The sequence below is a fragment of the Phyllobates terribilis genome, unplaced genomic scaffold (assembly GCF_046119375.1).
Source record: "Phyllobates terribilis strain yellow unplaced genomic scaffold, ASM4611937v1 Scaffold_1__5_contigs__length_1240528914, whole genome shotgun sequence".
Taxonomy (NCBI): domain Eukaryota; kingdom Metazoa; phylum Chordata; class Amphibia; order Anura; family Dendrobatidae; genus Phyllobates; species Phyllobates terribilis.
This window is the reverse complement of record NW_027362761.1, coordinates 569,075,211-569,092,506: the sequence shown is the minus strand read 5'-3', so window position 1 is coordinate 569,092,506 and position 17,296 is coordinate 569,075,211.

Sequence of the window (17,296 nt, the reverse complement as noted above, 5' to 3'; positions counted from 1 at the left end):
GGGGCAGAACTGAACCTCTCTTTGAGATACTCAAACGCTTCAATGGCTTCAGTAGTCCACTGGGTCGTATTCGCACCTTTCCTGGTGAGATCGGTTAGAGGTTTAACAATTACAGAAAAATTCTTAATGAATTTCCTGTAATAATTGGCAAAACCCAAAAACCTCTGTATAGATTTCAAACCAATAGGCCTAGGCCATTCCTGCACAGCCTGAACCTTCACAGGGTCCATCTCAAAGCCCTCGCTGGAGACAATGTAGTCCAAAAAACTAATTTTCTGCACAGCGAACTCACAGTTCTCCAGCTTAGTAAAAAGTGAATTATCACTCAATAACTGCAAAACTTCACGTACACTTTGCCAATGGGACTCGAGATCTGGCGAATAAATCAAAATGTCATCCAAATACACAACCACATTCTTACCAATCAAAGGTCTCAGGATGTCATTAATAAGGTTCTGAAAAAATGCAGGTGCATTGGTAAGACCGAAGGGCATCACCAGATTCTCAAAATGACCCATCGGAGTGTTAAAAGCAGTTTTGCATTCATCACCCTCCTTCACACGTAACAAATTGTATGCCCCCCGGAGATCAATTTTAGAGAACCACTTGGCTCCCACTAACTGGTTAAACAAGTCAGGAATTAACGGCAATGGGTAGGAATTGCGTACGGTAATCTTATTAATTTCACGAAAATCCAGACATGGACGTAAACCGCCGTCCTTTTTTTAACAAAGAAGAATCCGACTGCCACATGCGACTTAGAAGGTCTAATGTGACCAGCAGCTAGGCTAGTCTCTATGTACTCCTCCAAGGCCTTTCTTTCAGGGATAGTAAGATTAAACAAGCGACTTTTGGGAAGAGTAGCACCTCGAACAAACTCAATGGCGCAATCATAATCCCTATGAGGAGGTAAAACTTGCGACTCCTCCTCCGAAAAAGCCCTCCAAAAATCTTGAATAGGTACAGGTAATTCCCCTTTTTCCACAGCCGCAATGCGACCATTACAACATTTATCATAGCACTTCGGACTCCAAGACTTAATCACATTAGTAGACCAGTCCAACAAAGGATTGTGCAGTTTTAACCAAGGCAATCCTAGAACAACTGGAGAGGGCAAATTATCCAAAACAACACCATTGATAGTGAGAGGAAATGCAGCAGTCTTGTGAGTAATACATTTCAAAGGAGTGTTATCAATTGCAACCACAGAAATAGGCGATGACAAAGGTTTGGATTTCAATTTAAGTTTTTCCAAAAACCCTTTATCAATCACATTAAGTGTTGAACCACAATCCACAAATACCTGAAATTCAATCAAATCTCCCTGCAAAGTAGTACACCCAGAAAGAAATACTCCTGCAGAGCGTAAACAAGCTATACGGGCGTAACTGACCTTTTTTTTTTCTTTACTTAAACGACGCTCACAATACTTAATCAAATGATCAGCTTTACCACAATAAAGACACAAACCTTCGGCGAATCTCCGATCTCTTTCTTGTGAGCGGAGTGACATCGCCCCAACCTCCATTGGTTCTCCGCTGTCAGAGCAGATTTTCTGGAAACTAGGACCTGAAGTTACAGGAGTTTTTACATCATTGACCCTGGACCTTATTCTCCTGTCCACACGAACAGCTAACTGCATAGCTTCCTGCAGAGTCTCAGGTGCAGGGAATGCAATTAGCAAATCCTTAACCCTTCCACTCAGACCAGCAAGAAATAAACTTTTCAGCGCTGAACCATTCCACTTAACTTCTGAAGCCCATCTCCTGAAGTGTGTGCAATAAATTTCAACATCATCTGATCCCTAATTCAAACGTCTAAGTTCTGATTCAGCAGATGAGATTTTATCAGGATCGTCATATAATAGCCCCATAGCAGAAAAAAATTCCTCAACAGAACTTAAACACGGATCATTAGGTTGGAGAGAAAAGGCCCACCCCTGTGGTTCTTTGCGCAAAAGTGACATAATAAAACCAATGCGCTATGATTCATTCCCAGAGGACCTCGGTCTCAAACGAAAATATAACAAACAAGCATTTTTAAAGGAAAAAAAATCTTGCTGTTTACCATAAAAAATATCAGGCAGTCCTACCTTCGGTTCCACAAAATGCGCTCCAGGACAGCTACTCACGTGTTGCTGAAGCTCAGCCACCTCCAGAGACAATCCCTGCAGGCGTTGAGCCAACTCCTGGACGGAAACCATATTGATCCCCGAATTTCTTTCCTTTTAGTTTTTTTTTTGGGCTGGACTTACTGTTAGGATCTGCAACATAAACTAAGGAAGCAATGGGAAAAGCTGTCCCTACAGTAAGACTAAGCTGAATCCCTACGATGTAGCGGGCAGCCTGTTCCTTGTGAACAGACCCGCCTTTGTCCTCGACTAGTCTGAACGGAGACCTATAGAATAAAGGGAGGGGTCCCTAAAAGAACTAAGGACTGGGACAAAAATGGAACACCTCCTAACAGAAGTTGTTGCAGAGCAAAAAGACAAACTGACAAAAAGTACTAGAGGTCCCATAGGACCAAGCAAACTAGACAGAGATAGGCACCGAAGCACCTGGCTAGAGAGACAGGCAAAAAACACTGAAGTCCAGCAAAGCCAGAAGGGCGGAGCTGGAATATATAGGCAGCTGGTCACGTGACCGCAAAACACAAGATAGCAAAAACTAACAGGAGGGTTCTAACAATTATTAGCTGCGGAGGGGGCTAGTATTCATGGCCCCTTCCCTGGCTATTAATATCAGCCAGCAGCTGTGTGTTTAGCCTTTTCTGGTTAGATTTTATAGGGGGACCCCACGTCAATTTTTTTCTTGGGTCCCCCTGTAATCTAGCCAGTAAAGGCTAAACATCAGCTGTTGGCTGATATTAATAACCAGGGAACATTGTTGGCTAATGGCCCATTCCCCGGCTACTAATATCAGCCCCCAGTGGTTGGCTTTCCCTCTGCTGGTTATAAAAATGACGCGGGAGCCCACACCATTTTTTTTTCAATTTTAGGCTCTGTGCCCACGATCCGGACGTAGCAGCGCTTTGGACGCATAATTTTTGCTGTGTTCAAAACATTGCATTCTATTGAACGCAGGTAAATCCACATGTGTTCACTGAACCATGCGTATTTACCGCATTCAATACATTCTAGCTGTCAATATGTGTTGCGGAGACTAGCGAATCCGCAAGAGAATTTGACATGTTGCGGTCCTGAAAGACGCGCCGCATGTCAGTGTCCACGGGTGATTCACAGCCTCTGATGCACGCATAGTGGACATGGGATTTCTAGAAATCCCTTCCACTATGCTGTAGCATCTGGACGCTTCGGGTTTGACACTGTATAACACGCAGCGTCAAACCTGCAGCGGCTCCTGATCGTGGCCACATACCCAATCTCACCTGCAGCATGTAAATTTCTGTAGCAGACACGCTAGTCTCCGCTGCAGATTTTGGCCCGATTGAAGTGTCATTATATGCGGTGGATTCAAATGTACTGACAACAAAAGTACGGCATTAGAACACCGCGTTTTGGACGCAGGAAAAATACGCCAGTGTCCAAAGCACTGCTGAGTGCTGTTCATGGGGACATAGTGGCTAACTAAACAGCTGCGAGCTGTTAATAATGGCCAGGGACCATGTTTGCCTATTGGCACCTTCCTAGGCTAAAAAATAGCAGCTCACCCAGAAATTACATGAATGGAAATGCTAATGAGAGCGGGTGAACGGGATTAGCTGACACTTAGCTCTTTTGTTTGGTAATGACAAGGTGTCAATGAGACCCTTTCATCACCAAACCTAATTAAAGTAAAGTAAATAGTTAAATAAACACACAGACACAGAGTAAACACTTTATTTGAAATACAACAGACACATTCTTTAGTCATTTAAGTTAACCAATATACTCACCCCAGTTCTGACGATAATCCAAGGGTTTAAGCAATGTCCCACTAAACAACTTTATTTAGCTCCAAAAAGCATTCATTGATGTACAAAAAACGCATCAAAAAACACATCAAAATTGTGGCAAAACTGCACGTTTTTTCCTGCCAAGGAGATGCAGAAACGCTCAGGAAATTTCTGCTTCAAATCCTGAATGTGTGCACATAGCCTTGAGGTGCTTATAAGCCTGAGACAACTCATGTATTTTTAATGGGGAAGGAAAATAAGCCACTGCTTCTCATATGGGGAACAAATGAATCAGGGAGTTGATATTGAACTTGCCCAACTCTCATGTTCTCCAACATCCTCTTTTGGGGAAGAGTGGGGGGACCGATACATATCAGATGGTCTCTTTTCCACCTAAATCAGCGAGTTTGACCAACTTTTCTACATTGGATATCTGTTGGCCAATCTTTCCCGACTCCCCCATATACAGCCGGGCGCTGCGGTGTTCTCACTTATGTTCATCATTGGTATTGCGCCTTTTCTCATGCGTGAAAAAATAAATCCAATTTTGATCAGTGTTTGGTCAGTGTGTCTGTTTTTTGCCATCAGTGATTTTCTTGTATGTAAAATAAAAAATATTGCAAGGCTTCTCCTATCCGTTGTAATAAAAAAGCGGACACTGGTTTCATCAGTGATTTTCATCCACATTTGGGCAGAGTTTCATCAATTTTTCTCAGAAAAAAAAGGTTTTCTATGTTTTCCTATCCTAGTGGTTAGTAAAAAACGAAGAGCACATGGAAGGCATGTTTGATGCATTGCTGATTTTGATCCAAGACTCGGACCAATTTCGACCATGTCTCCGCAATGTTTATTTTTTTCATTTTTTCTCACCCAAGAAAAACTCATGAAACTCAGACCAAACTTACGGTAAAAACTGACACCATGGCCAAACTCTGATAAAAAAAAAAAGGTTGTTTTTTTTTTGTTCGACATTATGGACGTGATTTTGGTTATCCAGGTGTTTTAGCCTAATTCATCTTTTTATATTTTTCGAAATGTTGCTAAATTTTTGCTCAGTTGTACTCCACTGCCCTATTGGAGTATGAAATCTGTCCATTTTTTTCACAGCTGAAGACGAGCATGCAACATATTAAAGTTTATTAAAACTTATCTCACTAAAAAAAAAAAATCATTTTTGCATTTGGACAAAATTCACCAAATATTGTGAACCATTTTGATGAATCTGACACCAAAATATGAAGACGAAAAAATCAGGGCCTTAGGTTCTTCTGAAGACCTAATAAATGTGCCCCCTATTTTGATTGCTTTGGAGGACTTTTGACATTTTGCTTACTAACTCCCTGTTGGCGGACCCTTTAGTGGATCTCTATATTAGTGAATCTTTTAGATGAACCGAAAAAATTGAGCTGGACTACAAGCTGGTGTATGTGCAGTATGTAAGAACCTGTTCACACTGTGGCCATTTCAAAGACAAAACACAAGAAATAAACCCCCCAAAAAACAAAAATGAACATAAACCAAGTAAACAGGTAAATAATAATAGTACATGTACATAACTTAGGGTACTTAGTTAATGCTATTTTGATCAAAAACACATAAAGCCATCCCACCGCGATAAGGTATACCCATCAGAACAGTCCTGATCAAAAAAGCATAAATGCCACCCCAACACGACAAGGTGTACCCATCAGGACAGTCCTGATCAAAAAAGCATAAATGCCACCCCACCACGACAAGGTGTACCCATCGGGACAGTCCTGACCAAAAAAGCATAAATGCCATCCCACCACGACAAGGTGTGCCCATCAGGACAGTCCTGATTAAAAAAGCATAAATGCCATCCCACCATGACAATGTATACCCATCAGGAAAGTCCTGATTAAAAAAGCATGAATGCCATCCCACCACGACAAGGTGTACCCATCGGGACAGTCCTGATCAAAAAAGCATAAATGCCATCCCAACACGACAAGGTGTACCCATCAGGACAGTCAAGAAAAAAAGCATAAATTCCATCCCACTGCGACAAGGTGTACCCATTAGAACAGTACTAAAGAGTTGTAATAACGCTTTTCTTCACCCGAGGAAAGCTTCATCTAAGTTCTAAGGCAGAGTGACTTGTTGGCACTGCATCCTCCCTGGTGCCCATTACATGATTTGCCAGCAACCCCCATATCTTAGCATGGCAGGGTATCAGTCTGACCACTAATTTATTATTCCACCCAGCGCACACTAATGTACCGTACATACCGTAATTACATTGCTGTGTGAATAATCCATCTGCTGCGGTACATTTTACGGCATTCATAATGACTCCATAAAATATGGGACATTTTATTAAAAAAATGTTCTCATCAACATGTGGTCGCGGAGTGACCTTTTAGAATAAGCTCATCTGATCATTTACAGCTCAGCGTAACACGGGCCTGGGAAAAAAAAATTGTAATTGTTACCTTTAATATATCCGCTGAACATCTTCATAATTAATAAATGAAAAATGTTATTGCAGCCAATCAATAAAGTTGTTAGGAAGGATTGATCTAATGCCGGAGTCTTTTGTGGGCAGATTTCTTCACCTTCAAGGAACAAATGATTCCCCGGGGCCCTGTCTAACTGATAGACACTTAGGAGTCTGACCACGCCGGGAAGAAAAAAAAAGCCATTAATTAAAATTTCCAGTAGTGACATTCATAATCATTTATATGGAAACCAGAACTATTCCAAGAGCTGCAGCCCCGGCATGCTTCAGTGTTTAAGTGTACCATCACCTCTGATGTGTTCTTGTACCTATGCCCTCCTTTATACTCAGCAGTACCAGGAGTGTAATTTTACTGGGGTTTTTCGGGGAAAAGCAAAATGTGAAGGGTCCAAACTGCTTAAAAAAAATAAAAGAAGTGATACTCACCCTCACCGATCCCTCGCGTCTAACTTATTGATGCTTACCAAGTCCCAGTGGGTCTCTACTTCCCTGTTCAGTCTCAACTCAGCGGAAAAGGCCAATAATGCCAGATCTACCAATCGCTGGCTGAGTGAGCTGATTCTGGAACAGTTTTTCTTTTCCTTCTGTGTCCCTCTATTCCAAAGTTATTCCACTTGGGAATAAAGGTGCAATTTTTCCCTTTTACCAAGTGTGCATATGTGGCACCCCAGGGGTCTGGTTGCCACAGTAATAGAAATATTACGTCTGAGAGCAAGTGTGAGGTTTCTCTGGTCAGGAGCCCTAAGCATGCAACACCTCCCGCCCAGACCTGGGAGGGGAGGAATCTGCCCTTATAAACTGGGTCTGGGGCGGGATTAGGACAGTCAGAGTCTGAGAGTCAGAGCCTGGAGAGGGAAAGTTACAGCAGGAGCTCTGTAGGAGCAGTAGCTGAAGACCAGGGGCTGGAAGCTAAGCAGAGATATAGCTCGCCCTGGCAGAAGAATCTGATAACCGGACACCGGAGTCCGAGGCTGTGGGGACTGATATCCACCCAGCAGCAGAAACCAGCCGGCAGGGGATTCCAGGTCCTCTGGCCATAGAAGCCCAGAGGCTCAGTCACAAGGAAGGGACCAGCACCGCCATCCAGGAGCGGAGGCTAACAGAAGGCCCCAAGTCACCAGCCATACGGGTGAGCACCACACGGTATACTCAGGGACGTGGGCTACTTCTACCCGCTTACAGCAAGGTAGCCAGAAAGAGTGCAGATAGACGGGGAGGCCTACAACTCCACCTGGCCAGGGGAACTCCTGTTTGCTCGCAGACTGACCAGGCCCCTTATGCTAGCCAGTACTCCCGGGAGGGTCTGCCTTAATATCACCAGTAAAGACCCTGAACTGCACTGCAAAGACTCTGAGTCGTTCCTGCTCATTGCCGCACCAGCACTACTAGTGCTGGGACGCCCGCGCACCATCACTCCCATCATCCACATTCACTGCCCTGAGGCCATACTCCTCCCGTGGGGAGTTATCCCATCTTTTGCTGCGCACACCACACCAGCCTCAGCGGACTGCCTCGCAGTGGCGGTACACCCTGACCGCAATCCACGGGTGGCGTAGTCGGACAATTAACTTAAAACCCCTAAAAGGGGTCACCGCCACGGATTCTACAACCCCCAGAGACCCGGCTCCGGGTATCCCACACACGTCCACACTAGGCCCAGGGGGCGAGTCACATACACCACAGAACTTTCATGTGGATGTTTGCTTTTTTTTTTTCCTTTGATATTGGCCAATCAAAACACAGCCGCACCCACAAAGAAGTTCTATGGTATACACTAGTGATTAGCGAGCACTAAAATGCTTGATTCGAACAAATTAGGATGATCAGGTGCTCGACCCGAGCAACGAGCCCAATGTAAGTCTATGGGAAACTCGAGCATTTTTCCAGCGGCTCCCCCCGGCGGTCTGCAGAGGGGCTAAAAATTGCCCAAATCGATGTGAACAGTGCTCAAATGACATGGGAACAGCATGCGGAAGACCCCTGGAAGCATTTCTGACTCCCAGTTCAATCCTGTCAACAATGTTGTCAGAGTATTACGCCACTTTTATGGACTCACAATAAAACATACAAAAACGAAACCAAAATGGATTTTCCTGGGAAATATGTTAAGGAACATCCTTTCCAGGGTAATGACTTGTATATAAGGCAAAATAAATATACAAAAACAAAAATGCTCCTCCACACCTTGGGCTATGTTCATACGTAACGTTTTTGATACGTTTTTGCACTTTTGCATTGCTTTCAACCAAGACAAATGCATTCACCAGGAAATGTCATTTTAACATTTTACAACCTTATCTGGCCATGTGGTGTGTGAGATATCATCAGACACATCGTGTTTCATTTATGATGGAGGGACTCTGAAAGTCACAAAGCCTATTTTTATAGGGCCATCAGGAGGCCCTTACTACTCTTAAAGGGCCAGCAATTGGTCCTCGCTATTGTTAGAGAGCCATCAGCCGGCTATGCTTTGTTGTTCCCATTATTAACGAGTGGGTCTCCTATACTGTTATTGCGTATGCAGTGACTGCAACGGCTGCCAAAAATTTGGACACACCCCAATACCCCTTTGAAGAGACATAGAGGAGGGTCTCAGTAAAAAAAATGTTCCCATTATAAAGGAGCGGGTCTCCTATAGTGGTAATGCCCATGCTGTGACTCCAACGGCTGCCAAATTTTAGGAAAAACCCTGCTAACAATTTAAAGACACATAGAGCTGGGCCACTGTAACGACATGTTCCCTTTAGAAAGGAGAGGGTCTGCTATTCAGTTATAGGGTATGCAGTGAGTCCATGTTGGTATGGTCGGCAAGGTACTCCCTCACCATCTTCTGAAACTTTTCCCTCCTTGGGAGAGGGAAAAGTGTCCCAGAACTTTGACAGTGTTCCACTGCCTCTGCTGGATTGCAATTGTGTCTCTCTCGCTTGTACTCCTTGGTTGTCCAACGAATTGTTGTCGCAGAGTGCATCTTCTTACAGTCACCACTGTACTTACGAGAGCTCCAATCAGCAAGATATCTTGAGTAAACAGTATTTACTTCATACTGGTTAAACATGAGATACAATTCAGTGTCACACAGTCTGTGTGCTGCTTACATAACACATTCAGGAAAGAAAAGAAAAACACAGGACGTAAAAACAACCAACAATTGAGAGCTTTTCTCCCCTTATTACAGCAAGCATATAACTTTACACACTATCGCCATCTGCTGTCTGGTTAGCATAAAGTCCTCCTTTCACTTATAATAAGTCCTAATCTGTTGTATATGCCAACAACTGTGACCTTTGCCGCCAGCGTTTTCAGATGGGAAATTTTTTAATAATTCTTCAACAAGGGCATTCTGGTAGTGCCCCATTTTATTAGGCCTGTCCACGCGGGAATAAGAGACAGAAAGTTTTCCTTGTAGCATGGGTCTAGAAGTGTCACCAACCAGTAATGACTGTCACCCAAAATTTGGACAACGAGAGGGTCACGGGAAAGGCAGCGTAACATAAACTCAGCCATGTGTGCCAGACTGCAAAGAGGAAAGACTTCCATTTCCTCACCAAGAGAACGACTGACCATGCTCTCCTCCTGTTACGGGTTTGTTAGAGGTGACAGACAGTCGCCCTGCAGTGGTCTGCAGGAGATCTCCACGTTTGGCAATGCAGATAGCTGTCTAGATAGGAGGCTGTGTTTAGGACCCAGCGACTACCTCCCTTTAGTCTGGGTGTATATATACAGTACAGACCAAAAGTTTGGACACACGTTCTCATTTAAAGATTTTTCTGTATTTTCATGACTATGAAAATTGTACATTCACACTGAAGGCATCAAAACTATGAATTAACACATGTGGAATTATATACTTAACAAAAAAGTGTGAAGCAACTGAAAATATGTCTTATATTCTAGGTTCTTCAAAGTAGCCACCTTTTACTTTGATGACTGCTTTGCACACTCTTGGCATTCTCTTGATGAGCTTCAAGAGGTAGTCACCGGAAATGGTTTTCACTTCACAGGTGTGCCCTGTCAGGTTTAATAAGTGGGATTTCTTGCCTTATAAATGGGGTTGGGACCATCAGTTGTGTTGTGCAGAAGTCTGGTGGATACACAGCTGATAGTCCTACTGAATAGACTGTTAGCTGCTTTTTTCTTGCCATAATACAAATTCTAAGTAAAGAAGAATGAGTGGCCATCATTACTTTAAGAAATGAAGGTCAGTCAGTGCAAAAAATTGGGAAAACTTTGAAAGTATCCCCAAGTGCAGTTGCAAAAACCATCAAGCGCTACAAAGAAACTGGCTCACATGAGGACCGCCCCAGGAAAGGAAGACCAAGAGTCACCTCTGCTTCTGAGGATAAGTTTATCCGAGTCACCAGCCTCAGAAATCGCAAGTTAACAGCAGCTCAGATTAGAGACCAGGTCAATGCCACACAGAGTTCTAGCAGCAGACAAATCTCTTCAAGAACTGTTAAGAGGAGACTTTGTGCAGCAGGCCTTCATGGTAAAATAGCTGCTAGGAAACCACTGCTAAGGACAGGCAACAACCAGAAGAGACTTGTTTGGGCTAAAGAACACAAGGAATGGACATTAGACCAGTGGAAATCTGTGCTTTGGTCTGATGAGTTAAAATTTGAGATCTTTGGTTCCAACCACCGTGTCTTTGTGCGACGCAGAAAAGGTGAACGGATGGACTCTACATGCCTGGTTCCCACCGTGAAGCATGGAGGAGGAGGTGTGATGGTGTGGGGAGGCTTTGCTGGTGACACTGTTGGGGATTTATTCAAAATTGAAGGCATACTGAACCAGCATGGCTACCACAGCATCTTGCAGCGGCATGCTATTCCATCCAGTTTGAGTTTAGTTGGACCATCATTTATTTTTCAACAAGACAATGACCCCAAACACACCTCCAGGCTGTGTAAGAGCTATTTGACCAAGGAGGAGAGTGATGGGGTGCTACGCCGGATGACCTGGCCTCCACAGTCACCAGACCTGAACCCAATCAAGATGGTTTGGGGTGAACTGGACCGCAGAGTGAAGACAATAGGGCGAACAAGTGCTAAGCATCTCTGGGAACTCCTTCAAGATTGTTGGAAGACCATTTCTGGTGACTACCTCTTGAAGCTCATCAAGAGAATGCCAAGAGTGTGCAAAGCAGTCATCAAAGCAAAAGGTGGCTACTTTGAAGAACCTAGAATATAAGACATATTTTCAGTTGTTTCACACTTTTTTGTTAAGTATATAAGTCAACATGTGTTAATTCATAGTTTTGATGCCTTCAGTGTGAATGTACAATTTTCAAAGTCATGAAAATACAGAAAAATCTTTAAATGAGAAGGTGTGTCCAAACTTTTGATCTGTACTGTACCTAGTGTGTCTAGGTGGGCGTCGCCAGTTATATTCATTCCTACTTGGAACTTGGCTGAAGCAGCATCATGTCCTCTTTACTGTCATGAGGCCGTGTGCCTTGTTGGAGTTCTTTTAAAGGTAAGTTATTATTTCCCTGTTATGTCTTCCCCTTTTGTCTTTAGAGTGCTAGTGGAGGTTGACTAGTGCTCATCTCCTTCCACCCCCAGCTTTAGCCTAACGCCAGGGATAATAGGGCAAGGCACGAGATCGGCGATAGCTACGGAGGCTGTATAGGGACGTTAGGGGGAGACAGGGTGACGCTAGTCCAGATTAGGAGGTCACCTCTCCCCCCTTTCTCTAGTGTTTAGGCTTCCTTTCACTTTCCCCTCTGTGTTTCACTCACACCTGGCATGACATTATAAGTGGCCGAGCACGTTTTTGAAAAAAAAACAAAAAACGACACAAGTTTGTTTTTTTTCCTTTGTGTGTTTTTGGGCGTGCACCTTTTTTTCCCCTTACTCCCTTTAGTATAGGATCAGTTGCAGAGCTCACAGAGAAGTTCCGCTGTCCGTGTCTGGAGGTGAATGACCTCCGCTGTGAGGTTCAACAGCAGTATCAACGGTTACAGGCCGCCAATGTGGGGGTCTCTGCAGGTAGGCCTGTCCAGCCTGAACCCAAGGTTGCCCTTCCGGACAGGTTTTCAGGAGGTAGGGACAGGTTTTTTGTGTTTAAGGAGGCATGCAAATTGTATTTCAAGCTTCGTCCCTACTTCTCCGGTAATGAGGAGCAACGGGTTGGCATTGTGATCTCTCTACTGCAGGGAGATCCTCAGTCGTGGGCATTTTTGTTACCGTAGGATTTGGTTTGTCTCCAATCTGTGGAGGGGTTTTTTGGAGCTCTTGTCCTCACCTATGATGACCATGACCAAGTTGCCTTGGCTGAGTCTAAGCTATGTCGCCTTCAGCAGGGGATTCAGTCAGTGGAAACATACAATTCGGAATTCAGTAGATGGACAACGGATGCCAAATGGAATGACTCAGCCCTTAAAAGTAAATTTTGTGAGGGGCTAACGGAAAGGTTGAAAGATGTCTTGGCTGTATATGATGCCCCTCAGTCCTTGGAGGCTTCCATATCTTTGGCCATATGTCTGGATAGGCGACCTTCGGGATAGACAGGTGCGACCTACTTCTCTGGGGCCTTCTTGTCGGGGTTGTGTACCTTTGCCAAGGGAGCAGTGTGGGGGTGAACCAGTACTGGGGGAGGTGGAGTAACCTATGCAGTTAGGGGGGGTCTCTACATCATACATCTTCCCGGAGATTCGCAAGAAAAAAGGCGTATTTTTTTTTTTGTGGGAAAAAGGGACATTTTGTTGGGATCTGTCCTTCAATTTCCCAAAAAAAAGAGACTCGATTAACTCTCGGTAGTCTGGAGTTGGATAAACAAGGGGTGCATTTGTGGCCAAACTGCAGTTCCTGCCTTGTCCTGACTGCAGAGATGGTGCTAGAGAGCAAAATCGAAAAAAATTCTGTGTTTGTTGACAGTGGAGCCGAGGTCAGCATGGTTGATGTGAGTTTGTGAAAACTCATGGTCTCGCTTGCTGTGCTTTAGCTGAACCTATTTCCATCTTTGCCATTGACTCAGAGCCACTTGCACAGAGAGCATTTACTCAGATTGTACATAATGTGAAACTGAGGGTGGGGTCAGTTCATTGTGAAATCATTCCTTGCTATGTTTTGGAGAATCTCCCTACTCCGATTGTTTTAGGTATCCCCTGGCTTGTTAAACATAATCCGTTGGTGGATTGGCAAATCGGGAAGATTATTGAATGGGGAGATTACTGCCATGAAAACTGTCTGAATGCTTCCATTGCTGCTGTCTCTACGGATATTCTGCCTGCTTTTCTGTCTGGTTTTGAGGACGTTTTTTCTAAGAGGGGGTGTCAGGATTTGCCTCCTCATTGTGCTTATGACTGTCCTATTAACCTGACCCCCGGAAGCTAAACTACCCAAGTCCAGACTGTATAATCTTTCTGGCCCTGAGAGACAAGCCGTGAAGGATTTCATTGCGGAAAGTCTGGAGAAGGGAAATATCAGACCCTCATCTTCGCCCGTGGCGGCAGGGTTCTTCTTTGTGAAGAAAAAAGATGGCGGTCCACGTCCCTGTTTAGATTTCCGGGAATTAAATCAAATTACCATCCATGATCCATACCCTCTTTCTCTGATTCCTAATTTGTTGGAGCTAAGGTGTTCTCCAAATTGGATTTAAGGGGAGCCTACAATCTGGTTAGAATCAGAGAAGGGGACGAATGGAAGACACTGTTAAATACCCCGGAAGGTCATTTCGAGAGTCTGGTTATGCCTTTTGGCTTGACCAATGCACCTGCGGTATTCCAGCATTTCATAAATTATATTTTTCATCATTTGGTGGCGAGGCACGTGATCAGCGACAGTTGCGGAAGCTGTATAGGGACGTTAGGGGGAGACAGAATGATGCTAGTACAGATTAGGAGGGCACCTCTCCCCCCTTTCCCTAGTGTTTGGGCTTCCTTTCCCTTTCCCCTCTGTGTTTCACTCACACCTGGCATTACACCTCCTCATACTCCTCCACTTCCTCCTCTACCCTGTCCTCAGGCCATCCATGCTGAACAGACAGTATGACAGTTGTGCAGGTAGTACCGTCTATAGCACAGGAAACTAGCTCCTCTTCTTCCTCCTCCTCCTCTTCCTCATTGTCACCCAATCCAAATTGGAATGAGATGAGGCTGGGCTGTGTGGAATCACCATGTATGGTTCCTTGCTCCATCTCATCATGCTGTACCTGCAATGCATCCTCTTTATTTGTGAGCAGAGAGCGTTTCAGAAGACAGAGAAGCAGGATGGTGACGCTAATTATGGCGTCATCGCCGCTCACTATCTTAGTGGAGTCCTCAATGTTTTGGAGGATGGTACAGATGTCTGACATCCATGTCCACTCCTGAGGTCTTATGTGTGGAGTCTGAACTGAATACCGACGGCCTTGTTGATGCTGGTAGTCAACAACTGCCCTCTTCTGCTCATAAATCCTTCCCAACATCTGCAGTGTAGAGTTCCAAAGCATGGGGACATCGCAGATCAGTCGGTGAGCTGGAAGCTGCAAACGCTGCTGAAACACGGCAAGGGCGGCAGAAGCTGTAGCTGACTTTCTAAAATGGGCACACAGGCGGCGTACTTTGACAAGCAGATATGGCAGATCTGGGTAGGTTTTGAGAAACCGTTGAACCACAAGGTTAAGCACATGGGCCAGGCATGGAACGTGTGTGAGCTCGCCTCGCCTCAGAGCTGCCACCAGGTTCTGGCCATTGTCACACACGACCATGCTTGGCTGTAGGGTCAGCGGTGTCAGACACAGATCTGCCTGCTCTTCAGAGCTGTCCACAACTCTTCAGCATTGTGTGGTTTGTCCTCTAAGCATATTAGCTTCAGCACAGCCTGTTTCCACTTGGCTGAGGCAGTGCTGCAGTGCTTCCAGCTTGCAACTGATGTGGTCATTTCAGAGATGGAGGCTGAAGTGGAGGAGGTGGAGGTGCAGGAGCTGTAGAATGTGGGGGCAACCCTGATTGACCCAGGGCCTGCAATCCTCGGCGTCGGGAGGATGTGTTCCATCCCAAGGTCCTACTGGGTACCGGCTTCCACTATATTAACCCAGTGTGCTGTCAGCGAGACGTACCGTCCCTGCCCACAAGCACTTGTCCACGTATCCGTGGTTAGGTGGACTTTCCCAGTAACTGCGTTGCTGAGGGCACGTCTAATGTTGTGGGACACATGCTCATGTAATGCGGGTACGGCACACTGGGACGGCCGCTGCTATCAGGTTGCGGAAAGCGTCGGTCTCCATGAGCCGAAGAGGCAACATTTTGAGCTCAAGCATTCCCGAAATGTGTGAATTTAGTAGTTGGGCATTGGCTGCCTATTTGCACTTGCGTTCCAAGGACTGGGGTAGGGACAACTGAACTCTGCCCTAGGACAAGGACGTGGATGTGCTTGCTGATGGTGCTAGTTGAGAGTGTTCAACGACAGGTGCAGGGCGGGAGGCATCTTGGCATGCACCAAGGTCAGGGGATTGACGTGCACGCACAACAGAGGAACAAGCAGTGGTGTCACCCGCAGACACTATTCCTGGACCCTGGGGTTTGGTCCACTGAGTCGGGTGCTTTGCTGCCATGTGCCTGATCATGCTGGTGGTGGTCGGGCTGCTAGTTTTACTACCCCTGCTGATGCTGGCCTGGCAGGTGGTGCAAATGGCCTTTTTGGGGTTATCTGCAGAGTCTTTAAAAAATAACCAGTTGTACTGGCAACTTCCGTTGTGTTGGCGTTATGAGGAACGTTTTCCCGCCTTGTGTCTGCGGCCACCACACTGCTTCTTCCTGCCTGTTGGGGTGCTCTGCCTCCCTTCCCCTGTGTGCTGCTGACCTCGCTCTGTATGTTCGCCTGCCAGGTTGGGTCAGTTACTATATCAGCCACCACATCATCTTCCACTTCCGCACCTTGGTCCTCCTCCTGACTTTCTGGCAATTGTATCCCATCATCATCATCATCATCCACCTCTTGCGACAGTAATTGCACTTTCCCACCATCTCCTTCGTCTAACCATGGCTGCTCCAATATTTGGGCATGGCTATACGCGTTCTCCTCTTGACTTGCTTGAAGCTGGCCGGGCAAGAGGCCAGAATCTACAAATGGAAAAGTGAACAGCTCTTCTGAATGTCCAAGTGTGGGATCAGTTGTCTCCGGGCCCTCGTCATGGTGGGAGGAAAGAGGATCAGGGTGAGGAATATGCGGTCCAGACTCATGGCTACTGAGACTTGATCGTGTGTAAGACAAGATGGTGGTGGCAAAGTGACTGGAAGCATTATCTGCTATTCAACCAACAACCTTTTGACACTGCTCTGTGTTCAATAGTGGTGTACTGCGGTCCCCTAGTAATTGGGATAGGAGCGACAAGATGTGGGTGTTTGTTGTGGCATAATTTCAGCTTGTCCACGGACACGTCCTCAGCCTCGGCATGCACCATCACCATCACGTCCATTTCCCCGTCCCTTGCCACGCACCTTGCCCATTTTTAATGGAGGACAATATTTTCCACGTTCACGAGAAATGGCTGATTTTGGAATGCAGTTATTTGTGATACGTCTTACAGAGAACCACGATTTTAAATAGCAAGCCTGTAATTTACTAATATTATTCTACACAGAGAACTAGTGTGGATAGCGTGACTGACACACTGCAACAGAATGGAAATGGAAGAAATGTCTGATTTTGGAACAGTCTTATACTGTAGGTGATGTGTCTGACAGAGAACCAAGGTTTTAAATTGCAGGCCTGTAATTTACTAATACTATTCTTCACAGACACCTAGTGTGAATAGCTTGACCAACACACTGCAATAAATGAAAATGGAAGAAATGGCTGATTTTGGAACACTGTTAAAGGTGATATGTCTGACAGAGAACCACGGTTTTAAATAGCAAGCCTGTAATTTAGTAATACTATTCTTCATAGAGACCTAGTGTTAATAGCTTGACCGACACACTGCAACGAAATGGAAGGCAGA